The sequence below is a fragment of the Lactuca sativa genome, chromosome 3, assembly GCF_002870075.4.
Source record: "Lactuca sativa cultivar Salinas chromosome 3, Lsat_Salinas_v11, whole genome shotgun sequence".
NCBI classification, from domain to species: domain Eukaryota; kingdom Viridiplantae; phylum Streptophyta; class Magnoliopsida; order Asterales; family Asteraceae; genus Lactuca; species Lactuca sativa.
The window spans coordinates 135,816,975-135,829,789 of NC_056625.2; the positions used below are offsets into that span (position 1 = coordinate 135,816,975).

At 33.1% G+C, this 12,815-nt stretch overlaps 1 long non-coding RNA gene across 1 annotated transcript; it reads left to right on the forward strand.

The window, feature by feature from the left end:
- The first annotated feature begins 520 nt into the window (after positions 1–520).
- LOC111881036 (uncharacterized) lies at positions 521–1,381 on the forward strand. The gene is made up of 2 exons (XR_002846664.3): positions 521–871; positions 960–1,381. It is a non-coding gene; the product is annotated as an uncharacterized LOC111881036 (long non-coding RNA).
- Positions 1,382–12,815: the final 11,434 nt, after the last annotated feature.

A 12,815-nucleotide genomic window follows, 5' to 3' on the forward strand; every position in this document is an offset into this window, starting at 1 on the left:
TATCCTATCCCTTGAATTCGTCCATCCTATAATTAGGATAACCATTTCCCTATTTTGCAACTATCACATAATTACAATTCAGCCCCTCTAGTTTAATTAATTACACTTGATCACAAAATTAATTTCTAATTAGTTATTGACCAATATTAATTAAACCAATATGATTTCTCCTTTAATATATTATTCTTATAATATATTAATAAATCATAATAACCTCTCTCTCTATTTATTTCTCCAGTCAAGTTGCTTTGGTGAAGGCAACCAAAAGGACCATGCACAACTTGGTCAAGTACTTACCAAATATGGTTACGGACTTAAACATTAGTCCAACAGTTTAGTTTAGTCCTGATGACGAAGTGATCGTTTCAATGCACATGGATACCATTAGGTAAAGTCTATGTCTAAACAGTTAGTTCTCAACTTCTGGTATGGTATCATCAATCATGTTCATTTATAAAAGTTGTTGTTGAATGAATTTGTAATTTTGTATTAGGAAAAATGGGTTTTCATTGGAGAAGGATTTGGATGCTCCTCCTGGGCAGCGTTATAAAATGAAAGTCGTCCCTTTCAGTAAGAACATAACTTTTGGTGTTGCAGGTAATACATGACACAGTTTTATCTCTTCAACTAATCATATTATATTTTTATCCTCTCATATGATTTATGATATATGATATATATGATGATTATTTTCCCGATGTTAAGGAACTGATATCTATCCTGGCGGATAGTCAAGCAGAATGCTCAATGATGGGCGCATATAATATGCACACATGTGACTCCGTTTGCCCCCAAGAGTGTGTGCATTGCTAGCATCACGTGCCTGTAGATCTTTCGCTTTCGCTGCTTCTTTTTAAACGGGATTAAAAAGGTAAGCTGCTACTTTCCTTTTTTGTTTTCTCTTTCGCTTTCGCTGCTTCTTTTTAAATCTCTAAATTTCGTAACTACTGTATATGTAGATAATTGAGCGTTTGATGGATCTAAAATCTCCATGGAATTACATCAAATCCAGGCTGGAAAGCTATGAATGCTTCTTCAGAAGTAGATAATACGGGAAAGGTCCAGAATGGCTTTGAAGCTGCATTAGATTTGCAAAGAAGTCAAACGATCGGTCAACGGCTGATGGACAACATCTTCTTGAGAAGTTTCACTTCAAATCCCAAGAATCCAGCTTCATATAACGTGGGACAAGCTACTTCATCCTAGGTATAGACGTATAATGTTTGTTGATTCTAATCTTTTTAATTGTTAAACAGATTTAAAAAATTGATCTTTTGATTTTTGATGATGTAAAGTGTTTGGGTGAATCGTATTCACTGGTTGAATCATCCAAATCTAGGTTGTATCTTTGAAATTATTTACAATTAGTTCACACCTCCAATTTGAACAAATAGATTTCATGAAAAAATAACTCTATAGATCCCTTCTTACTCCTGTATTTGGGTGAATCGTATTCCCTGGTTGAATCATCCAAATCTAGGTTGGATCTTTTAATTTATTTACAGTTAAGATTTTATCTATCAAAGATACACATAATTTAGTTAGATTATTATTGTTTTATGTTGTGAAATTGAATATGATTTTTTCTTGAGGGAAATGAAATGGTTCCCTGCCATACCACGCATCCTGGTCACTAGGTTGCCCGTCATATTGATACGTCAATTGATATTGCTCTTTTTCTTGAGGGAAATGAAATTAATGTTTCAACTTTCATATTCACATATTCATATTTGTCCAATAAATTTTTTTAGGGGTATTTCGGTCCTTTTCTGATGTTTGATGGTTGAAAGCCATGGTAAAATTATAATTTCTGATGGCATTTTGGTTTTTTTTTTTTTTGTTTTCCTGGATAGTTACAACAATGTTCATTTGAATATTTATAGCTCTTAGTATGATGTTTTGAAGTTTTCGAGTAACAATAAGAATAAAGGGCAATATGGTCCTTTTCTGGTTACTGTCAAATATAACATCAAATTTCACAGCTGGTTCAAAGTTTGTTTCAAATTTCAAGTTTTTTGGTAGGCACGAGGGAAAGAAGGGTATAGTGTGATGCTTTGAAGTTTTGGTGTGATTACTCAAGCAAAGGACATTATGGTCTTTTTTGTTCATTGTTATTTATGCCTAACTTTTTCAAATCAACATGAACATACAAGACTATGGTAGGCAGGGAAAAGAAGTTGGTATAATGCTATAATATATGGATACACATAAACTTTAAAGATTATACAAGTCTCGAATGTGATTCAAAAGACGTACATAAAAATATATAAGAAGCAAATAAGTTCATATTTCAACCATCATCATTGAAAGAAAAGTATTTGCCGCAATGTACTTTTCTTTTTAACTTAAGAAAAGTTATTTTTACCCAAAATAACAAGATACATATATTTTTACATAAAAAAAAAACATATTAATATTCGTCGTCCAAAAAATCTTCGGTGAACGGAAAGTTTTTTATTGCACCACAATATGTTTTTTTTGTAACATGTCATTTTTTCGAAAGAAGCAATTCCCCAAAATAAAACTATTTACCATCCACCAAAAGAAAACTAATTGCCGAAATCAAAATATTCATCCAAATCGACAAAACAATCACATGGTTTGACACAACTTAATTAATTTTTAACTAAGACAACATTATATTTTTGTTTTAAACCCCAAATAATCTACCTAAATGGATCAATTTCTAAGTTACAAGTTATAATCTTCAAAAGCAAATTAGATTTCACTGTTAGGTTTGCTTTTTGATTACCTTTGTGTCAAAGTTGGGTGTCAAATCTTAAATGCTTCCAAACATAATTAATTACTAAAATAAACTATTCGCACCCGTCGCTTGGCGCGGGTAAACGACTAGTATATATAAACTAGTTTATAACCCGTGGGAACCACGGTTAGAAAATTAATTAAACTTTCTAAGTAAAACCTCAAAACTATTAATTAATAATTTTAAATAACTTATTAATTAAAAGAAATTTTTTTAGTTATATATAAAATTATAATCGTTGATTCAAATAAATACGTAAAATATATCATCTTATAATTTGTATAAATTTTATATTATTATAATTGGTATAAATTTTATTTTATTTTTATTCTAATATTATTAATTTAATGTAATTAAAATGTGATTTAAATTTTGAAATTTGAAATTTGAAATAGAGAATTAATAGATTGACAAGTGTCATGATATTAATTACAATACCTAACATGGTGACACATGGCAAAAGAACTACTCTTTTATTAGTATAAGGAGATCATATTAGTCATATTTTGAATTTTAAGAGGTAGAAGATACAAAACATTTTATACAAATCAATTATGCATAACAAAACCATTAATACTTGCCAAAAATTTTAAGATTGGAATTAAGGAATGTTATTAAAAAATTAATTTGGAAAAAAAAATTAATTTTAAAATATTTAGTTCATCAACATAAGTTAATTTATTAAAAAATTAACTGCAAAAATAACATGCAATATAAATATACGTTTTAAACATAAACATTTTAATTAAAAGTTGTAATCATTTTTATTACATAATAACTAATAACAAAATCTAATAATTATTTTCCCGTAAAAAAACTATTCGTACAAAAGACTATTTATCGCTGCTGCTTTGCGCGGTCACACATCTAATATATATATATATATATATATATATATATATATATATATATATATATATATATATATATATATATATATATATATATGGAAATGGAGTTATCTTACCACTTTTGTGAATTTTTTTAAATGTAACCAAGTTTTTCTTTTTCTCGAAAAACAATCCTTGTGGTCCGAAATGAGTCATTCCCAACCTGAAAATCAGCTCAAGTCCAATACTGTAGTCCAATTATATATATATATATATATATATATATATATATATATATATATATATATATATATATATAAATATACACATTAATTTAGATTTGTTTCGGTCACTTTTCAAAAACAAAATTACTTTCATTAATTTAGATTTGTTTTGTATAGAATAATGTCAAAGAAAAAACCACCACATATTTTTTTCGAACTCTTAAAATCGAACCAATAGAAAGGAACTAATTTTCATTTTCATAATTTAAATAGATGTATCGAGTAAATCAGCAACAAACTGTGTCGCAACCCCTTTTTGGATGACAAAACTCATTTTTTTAAAAACAAAATCTATAGATCTTGGAGTCATAACATTACTATGCATGACCCATTTTTGGCGCAAGGAAACCAAAAGTATCAAATGCAAACAGTATAAAACGTGTGTTGATTTTCCATGCACGCTTTCTCATGTTTTGTCACTTTGCTTTATGTAGCTTGCCCCATAGTGAAAACTCCACTCCCCAAGCCCAGAAGAGGGGAAACCCCTGTTAGATCTAAGAATGCATGTTTTCCTCCAGCCCATCCAAATACTAAAACATCATTGGGTCAGTCAGAAAGTTCATAGGTGCCACTTTCTTGGTAGAAACCCCAGTGCACCTAAATATGTTGAAAAGAACATCCGTAACCAAATTGTGTAGGTACTTGAAACTCGTGAGCTATTTACAATGAACTGCATGCTCCCCAAAGGATTCCAAGCATGCCTGGCGACAAACAGGGCAAGTATCGGCAACCAGAAATAAAGGGATCATAAGGCGATACTTGAGGATGACACGATGCTCCACTAGCGACATATGTTGGCCAAGACCGTCAATAGGAATAGTCATAAGAAAATGTTGATCATGCGGGGCCCTTAGACACTCAAAGATTGTTTTCTACCCAATCATCATGTCGAAGTGAACTTCCATGTCTTGGACAAAATTACTAAAAAGGGCACTCGGCAATAAATGTTGGGCTTTTAGAGGGGCGGTGTCCTTATTAGTGAAACCGCTTAAGTCAGACCCAGGAATCGTATCACAAAGACATGCCAAAGCATAAACATAATCTGAATCCATACCACATATGCGCTATTTTGTAAGATGTGGTCTTGTAACACCCCTGATTGAGCATGTGAGGCCACAAAATCATAGGAGGGAGCCTCTACTGCTAAGTACAACCCCAAACCACCAAACGTAATTGGTAACGAAGCTAGTCGCCATTGAAGGTCCCTAAAGAACGGACCCCCGCAAACCACAATCACGTAACCCTTTATCAAAACACAAAGCAATCTCCTCCATGTGAACGGGTTGACACGTTCTCAGGACAAAGAACATTTTGGCGATGCCCATGCAAGATCGAAGCAAAAGGAGCTCACTCTGAGGGTCATGTAACTGTGGTAGAAGGCACATCAAGTCAACAGCCTTGACAACCCTCTTCATTGCTAACCCACTAATAAAAATCGCATCTCTACCAGTAGATGCGCCAAGAAGCTTCACCCCCACTGACGGTCTCCCAATGTCAGTATGGAATAAACCTGAACGAAGCTTCATATCATCGCATGAAGGCCAAAATAGCTTAGTTTTCTTGATATTCATCTCAAACCCTAATCTTGGGCCTCCACCCTAATGATTTCCAATACTCTGGCCACCTCCTCTGAATCTCCAATGACTGTCCCATCATCAAGGTACCAAGCATGAAGAAGAAGCTTACAATTGTCTCTAATTTGATGTATAAGTGGGTGCAATACAAAAGCAAAAAGAAGTGGTCCCAAAGGGTCGCCTTTCTGGACCCTAGTAGTGGCCCAAATATGCTTATCTCAAAAATACAACCTTACTGCATATCCATATAAGAATTCGACCCATAAGGAAATGGAAGGGAACCTCATCCTGACCTCGTGAAGTAAGGCTGATCTACCGACTAAATTTAAGGCATTTGAGAAATCCATAGTAAGCATTACAAAAGATCCATCATCATGACGTGCACTCAACACCCTATTAACACTATAAACTACAACTTCAGCACCACCCGACACACCTACTCCAAATTGAAAGTCACTAAGGTATTGTTCCATTCTTTACCAACTCCTTTCATAACAACCATTAAGACCAAACACCTCCATATAGTGCCCACAAGAATAGGACAGATTCCATTGTCAGGTTTTAGGAGCACAGTAAGAGGTGCAGACGCTACAAATTATGCCATACATGATGCATATCTTCTCCCTAGCCACATGTTAACCACTACGGTGATGATATCTAAGAGTTATGTGGCTATTGCAAACCCATCCCCGCATAGAGCATCCAAAATGTGTTGAGCTCTCAAGCCGTTTCTCCCACGCGAAGTTCCTTTAGGAAACGATTTAATACAACCAAGGACATTGTCAATATCTACTATAAGAGGAGGCTCAGAATAAATGGTGCTCGACATGGATGGGGGTGGCTTGTATGGATGCTTGGCCTCTAAAGCTTTGATAGTGTTACTAGCATGTGAAGCAACACCCGAGGAGCACAACACTTTCACTGCTGCTGTAAAAATAAATGTTACATATATTTGTAAGAAAACATTTATGTTTGTAGGTTTTTTAAGATTTTATATTTTAATGAAATTTTCTTCGCATTACCCATTATTTATCATGTAATTTTCTATGTTTTTAATTCTTACATTTTTTAATTTTTCGTCGGTTTCCAATTTCCTAAAGTGAACTTCTAATGAGTTTGAGGCGGATGAAAAAACAAAATTCTTTCAAAGTATTATAAATTAGAAAAGGAAGCAACTCGCTATTCGAGGTATTTAACATAATGGTGATTTTATCAATGAACGGAGTACTATTGAAAATATTTGTTTTTCCAATTTTATAAGGAAAAATTTATAGATATTGATATGGTTCCTATAAGTAGAAGAAGTAGTAGTTTTAAAGAGTTTACTAACAGCCAATCCTTATCTTTAGAGGTTACAATTTTAGTTGAGGAGGTCAAACAGGTTGTATGGGCTTGTGGTTCTGACAAATCCCCAAGTCCTGATGGATTCACATTTGTTTTTTACGAAAAATAATGGGATCTAATTAAAGCGGGTGTTATGGAGTTTGTGAATGTATTATTTACTATAGGGAAGATTCCAAATGGGTGTAGCACCACATGTATTACTCTAATTCCTAAAGTCGACAGCCCTATGGTTGTTACAATTTTTAGGCCATTAGTCTTATAGGTGCTCAATATAAGATTATTTCTAGGTCTTGGCGTTCTGTCTTTCAAAGGTCATTGGTTATGTGGTTAGTTGGGAGTAGTCGAATTTTGTAAAAGGTTGTCAAATTCTTGATGGTCCTTTGATGGTTAATGAGATTGTTGATTGGTGTAAGAAGAGAAAGGAAAAACTAATGATTTTTTAAAATAGACTTTGAGAAAGCATACAACTCAGTTAATTGAAAATTTTTAGAGCAAATGATGATCATTCTCGATTTTAGTCCTAAATGGGTGTCGTGGATTGGTGGTGCTTTGGTTTCTTCAAAGGCTTCAATGTTGGTTAAGGGTAGACCTTCCTTGGAGTTCCAGCTTAAAAGAGGTCTTCGGCAAGGAGATCCATTATCTCCTTTCTTATTCGTAATTATTATGGAGGCCTTACATGTTGATGTGCTTGATGCGATTGACGCAAATTTCATTAGAGGGATCAAGATTGGTAACCTATTGATCTCTCATTTTATATATGCAGATGATGTACTCTTTTTGACTAAATGGCCAAGGGCTAACGTGTAGGTATATATGGTGGGTATTAACGATCTTCAAATCAGAGCGACTGCATTTTGTACAGGTTATCTTCAAATTAGAGCGACTACATTTTGTATAGGTTATCGACTGGGGAAACTACCTTTATGTTATCTTGGTGTTCCAGTAGGCTCTTCTATGTCTTGGATTCGAAATTGGAATCCCATTATTGATAACATTAAGTCAAAATTATCCAAGCGGAAGACAAATATGATTTCCATTGGAGGTCGTGCTGCATTGTTTACTTCGGTTTTGGGCTCGCTAGGTAGTTAAAACTTGTCCGTATTTTGCATCCCTATTCAAGTCAAGAAAAAATTAGAATCCTTACGTTCTAAATTCTTTTGGGGAGAAGAAGAAAACTAAAAGAAAAATCCTTGGATTTCTTGGAATTTAGTTATTGCTTCTAAAGAAAAAAGTGGAATCCAAATCGGTTGTAATGACGCTTTAAACTATACATTATTGTTGAAATGGAGGTGGAGTTTTCTAAATGAGACTGGTTTGTTATGGTTTATTCTTATTTCATAAATTTATTGTACAAATAATAAAAATCCATTTTATGATAGTCTTATTTGCAGTGGTGGTATATGGGCCCGTGTAATTGGTTCTGTTAATGCCATGCATGAGAAAAGTATTATTCCTTTATCCTCCCTTAGAATACGAATTGAAGATGGGAGATCTACGAGGTTTTGGTCTGATATTTGGATTGGTGATTTACTGTTAAATTCACGTTTTCATTGACTTTTTCAATTGGGGACTATAAAATATTGTCCGGTTTATGATCGGCTAGATAGTTGGGCTTGGATTCAACAGATGACATGTGGAGTTGACCAATCTCAACTAGATAAGTTAAATCATTTCATTGGTGATTTACAAATCTCTAATGATAGTGACTGCTGGAAATGGAATATAGATGTAACAGAAGACTTTAATATGTGCACGACTAGATGATATACTGATAATGTTACGTTTCAGGACACTAATACTCCTACTAGATAGAATCAATTTAGTCCGAAGAAAGTTAATATTTTTTATGGCATGTTTTACTTGACAACTTACGAACTATATGGAATTTGACCCTTAAAGGGGTCGAACTTAACTCCTTTTTATGTCTTGTTTGTTCGATGGCACTAGAAAGACTTGACCACCTTCTTATTTTTTGTGAATTTGCTTCTAGCTTATAGACCAAAGTGTTTAAATGGTGTGATATATTGAAACCGAACTGGTGGACGTTGATGAATATTTTTGCTTGGATTGATGACATACCTGGTGGGATGAAGAAACATGATACTATGAAAGCTATTATTGTTGTGGGGCTTTGGTTAATATGAAGATTTCAGTATGACTTGATATTTTGTGAAGATATTCCAAAAATGGATATGATTTTTGATAACTTAGTTGAAATTTCTTTTAATTATTTTATTTTTAGAAACTCAAATGTTTCCGCTAGCTGGGTTCACTGGTTGTCAACTTTATCTTTGTATTTTTCTGGCTTCGTGATAGTGTTTCTTTATAAAATCAATTGTTCAAAAAGAAAAATTGTAGATTTTCTACGGCTTTATCAGAAATACGATTTTTTTTAGTTTTACAATTAGTATTTTTAAAGGAAAATCTAACCTAGCCCTACACTACTTAATTTTCATATATGTCCACGACGAGACTTGAACCTTAATCTTAGGTAGAGAGGGCAACACCCGATACCGATGGACTAAAAACCTTTTAATCACTTGCTAACTATAATGCTAACCGTGCAATTTTTATATCATCATTAATAGGTTTATGGGATTGGAATCCTTATATGTTGTCTATTAACTACTTACTAGTCCTTAATAAGCAAGACCTTGAGGAATTCCTCACACTCTAGCAGATTGTACCAAATTACTACTTAAAAGGAATCTTCTTCCATCCATAAAAGATACTTGTTTATTTAGTATTCAAACATTCATATATTTAATACCAGATTTATTAAGTTATTTGTTAATTTCATTTGGTTATCACCTTATTTTATATTATTGTCTTTTTTAAGGATTGTTATTGTTGGATTAGGTGTCGAAGCCTAAAACTATAATTGACATTAACTAGAATTGATAATAGCACAGTCCTTTTGGTTTTCCCTCAATCCTGACAATTGGACAAGATTATATTCGACAGAAGGTTGATTTATTATTTGATTAATAAATTGGAATAAATGATCTGTTAATATATTAATTAGAAATCATAATATTTAATTAATAATTGATCAGAAATTAATCAGAATTAATTTTGGGATTAACTGGATTAATTAAATAGTGTAGGAGTTGTTCGGCAATTTATTGATAGTTATGGTAAAGGCTCTAGAATCTCCGTAAGAGAGGTTGGCCGAAATTTTCTAGGTAAGCCCAAGAAATTTCGTCCAAAGACTCTTGGATGAAGGCCCATGGGATGCTTGGTCACTAAGCAAAGGGAATAGGGTTCCAACCTTAAACCCTAGCTTTGGCTCTAAGCTACCTTAGCTATATAGAGGGTTCATAGTATGAACCATTAGAGGCGCGACACTTGTGGTGTGACCTACACCTTGGGACCTACACCTTGGGAAGACTTCTGGGAGAAATTCCCTTCTCCTATCTCCATAATCCTGAGTTGCTTGCCTTGGGTGTGATCCATTAGAGGCGCGACACTTGTGATGCTTGCTACCAAAGGTTTGGAAGAAGAAATCATGGTTGTTTACTGCAACAATCTTAGAGGTTAGTATTTATTATTCTTATGAGTTAGTTTGTTAGTTCATAGGAAAAGTTTTTGTAGTCTAGGGTTCATAGTATCTTGCTTTGATTGAATGACATATATCAAACTAGGTTGCATGTGCCCAAATTAACTGAAATTGTTTTTGCTTATTTTTTGCTTATGGCATTGAAATTGTAACCCCAAAAACCCATTAGCGATATCAGAGTCAAGGGTTTTCCTTCATGTATTTGCACATTGGTGAATCATTTTTAGAAAGAAAAAGAAACCAGTTTTGATTCTGTCACAAGTCACGACGTGAGCCTTGAGGCTCACGACGTCAACTCTTTCTGGATGGATTTTTTTAGCCTAATCTGCCTTAACAACTTTTATGTGTTATCTACTTACCTTATTTCATCCTCGAATCCGATTTTGGTGTATCTTGTATGATAAATTAAAAGCCTTAATGTTTGGAGATTAGTATTTGACATGATTTATTGTTTTGTGATTAATATGATTGATTTTTTAAGTGCTTAAATAATTAATTTGAATATTAATGGAACTTAATAATAAATGTCAAATAAGATTTTGTTTATCTTATAAACCTTAGTACTTTGAAAATACTAAAATACATCCTTATGGATCTTATTATTAATTTAACGGAAGTGATTAATTTAAAGATAATTAATAAAACCATAAATGGTTTAAATTTAATTAAATTAAAAGTTTAATTTGTTAAAAGAAAACCCTTGCAATTTAAAAATGTTTTAAATACACCTTATACTATGTATACAATTAAAAGTTTTAATATATATTATATGTATAAGAATAGTCAGTCAAACTGCAAGTATGTATCATTCACGAAGCCATACTATAAGGAGAGTTTAAGGATGTGGCATATAAAATGACCGTCATTCGGTATCCATTCTTATCCACTACTTTCTTGTATGGTGGAGTGTCGTTATCCGAATGGGTTTGATAGGACACAACCTTATTAAAAGTATAATGATATCAAGTAACTAAACTATTTAAAATCCCACTCCTAGTTACTTTAGCAAAAATGTGAATTTGTATGCTAATACATGAAATTGCACATTACACTTTATAAGTCGTTAGTGGAGTGGGTGTAGTTAACCGTCATATTAACGGGGGACTAATAAAGAGAGGTAGTGGGTGTCTCGAAAAATTATTGTTGATTAATGGAGCGCGTCTGGCTAACCAACACATTAAAACGAGATGATAAATGACATCAAGAGTACCAAGCTAATTTGCATGGTTATTCATGTCTCGTTTGTGATCTTCGGCATCCCAGTCACAAAAGTGAGAGCATAATTGAGATTAAACATGCAATTGATTTGATTCATTGAATCTCAAAAGTTCTAGGAGTTTTCATAATATTGAAACTGGTAAAAGCCTTACCTTCCTAAAATAGATTAGAATTTGATTACGAATCGAAAATATGGATCCTAGCCTTAATTTTAATTTATAGGTTAATAATTAAGGATTAAAATCAACTAACTTGAATTCTCTTTTCTCCTAATAGAGATGTCAAATCAAACAACAATGGTCTTTCTAATTCTTTTGGAAATGTTTTTCCTCTTCCATCTAAAGACGATCTTCCATATTTTGAGCAATGGTGGAAATGGAGTGCATGCTTCTCCAAATATTCCTCCTCCTGCTCCTGTAACTCTCCCCATGTCACAAGTTGAAAGATATGAAACTACTCAAACCTTATTGGCATGCAAACATAAAGATGGAAATTCTATGTGTACGCATGTTCTAAAAATTAAATCATACATTGACAAATTGGAAAGGTCGGGTGTTGTTTTATATAATGAGAAAGCCATTGATTGGGTTCTCCTTTCACTTCTTAAATCATATAGTCATTTCATTGAGAACTTTTATATGAGGAACCTCGACATGACCTTAATTGATCTGACACATATTTTGATTGTTGTTAGAGTATAAAGGTTTAAGAGGATAAGTGAAGGAAAAGTGTTTGAAGGATCAAACTCCAAAGATTCCATGGGCATTGACAAATGTGGCAATGGTGATCTAGAAAACATTTCTCTTCCCAATGGAAAGGGATCGGCCAAGGTCAAACTGTTTGATCATATGGTAAAGAGAAAAGCTAGTTCTGAGATACTTCCATGTGCTAACCGTAAAGAGTCCATATGTTTGTATTTCCAAATTAAGGGAAATTGGTTGTGATGTTGCCCAAACTAACTGAATTATCTCAGAGATGGTAAAGTCAAGTCGTGTGACTCTACTTCAGGTAAATCCATTATCTTAACAAGTTCCTATTAACATATTCTTAATTCATGATGTGATGATCATATTATGATGTTATTGTAGGATCTAAAAGAAAGAATGAAGCTTAAGAAGAGTAGGCTGATTATGATTGTGAGTGATGGATTTAGGTCACATGGTTTGATGATCAGAATTTGGAAGCTACTACTTAGGAGTTATGATAATAAAATAAATTGCTTAGAAATGTCTAGAAACATTG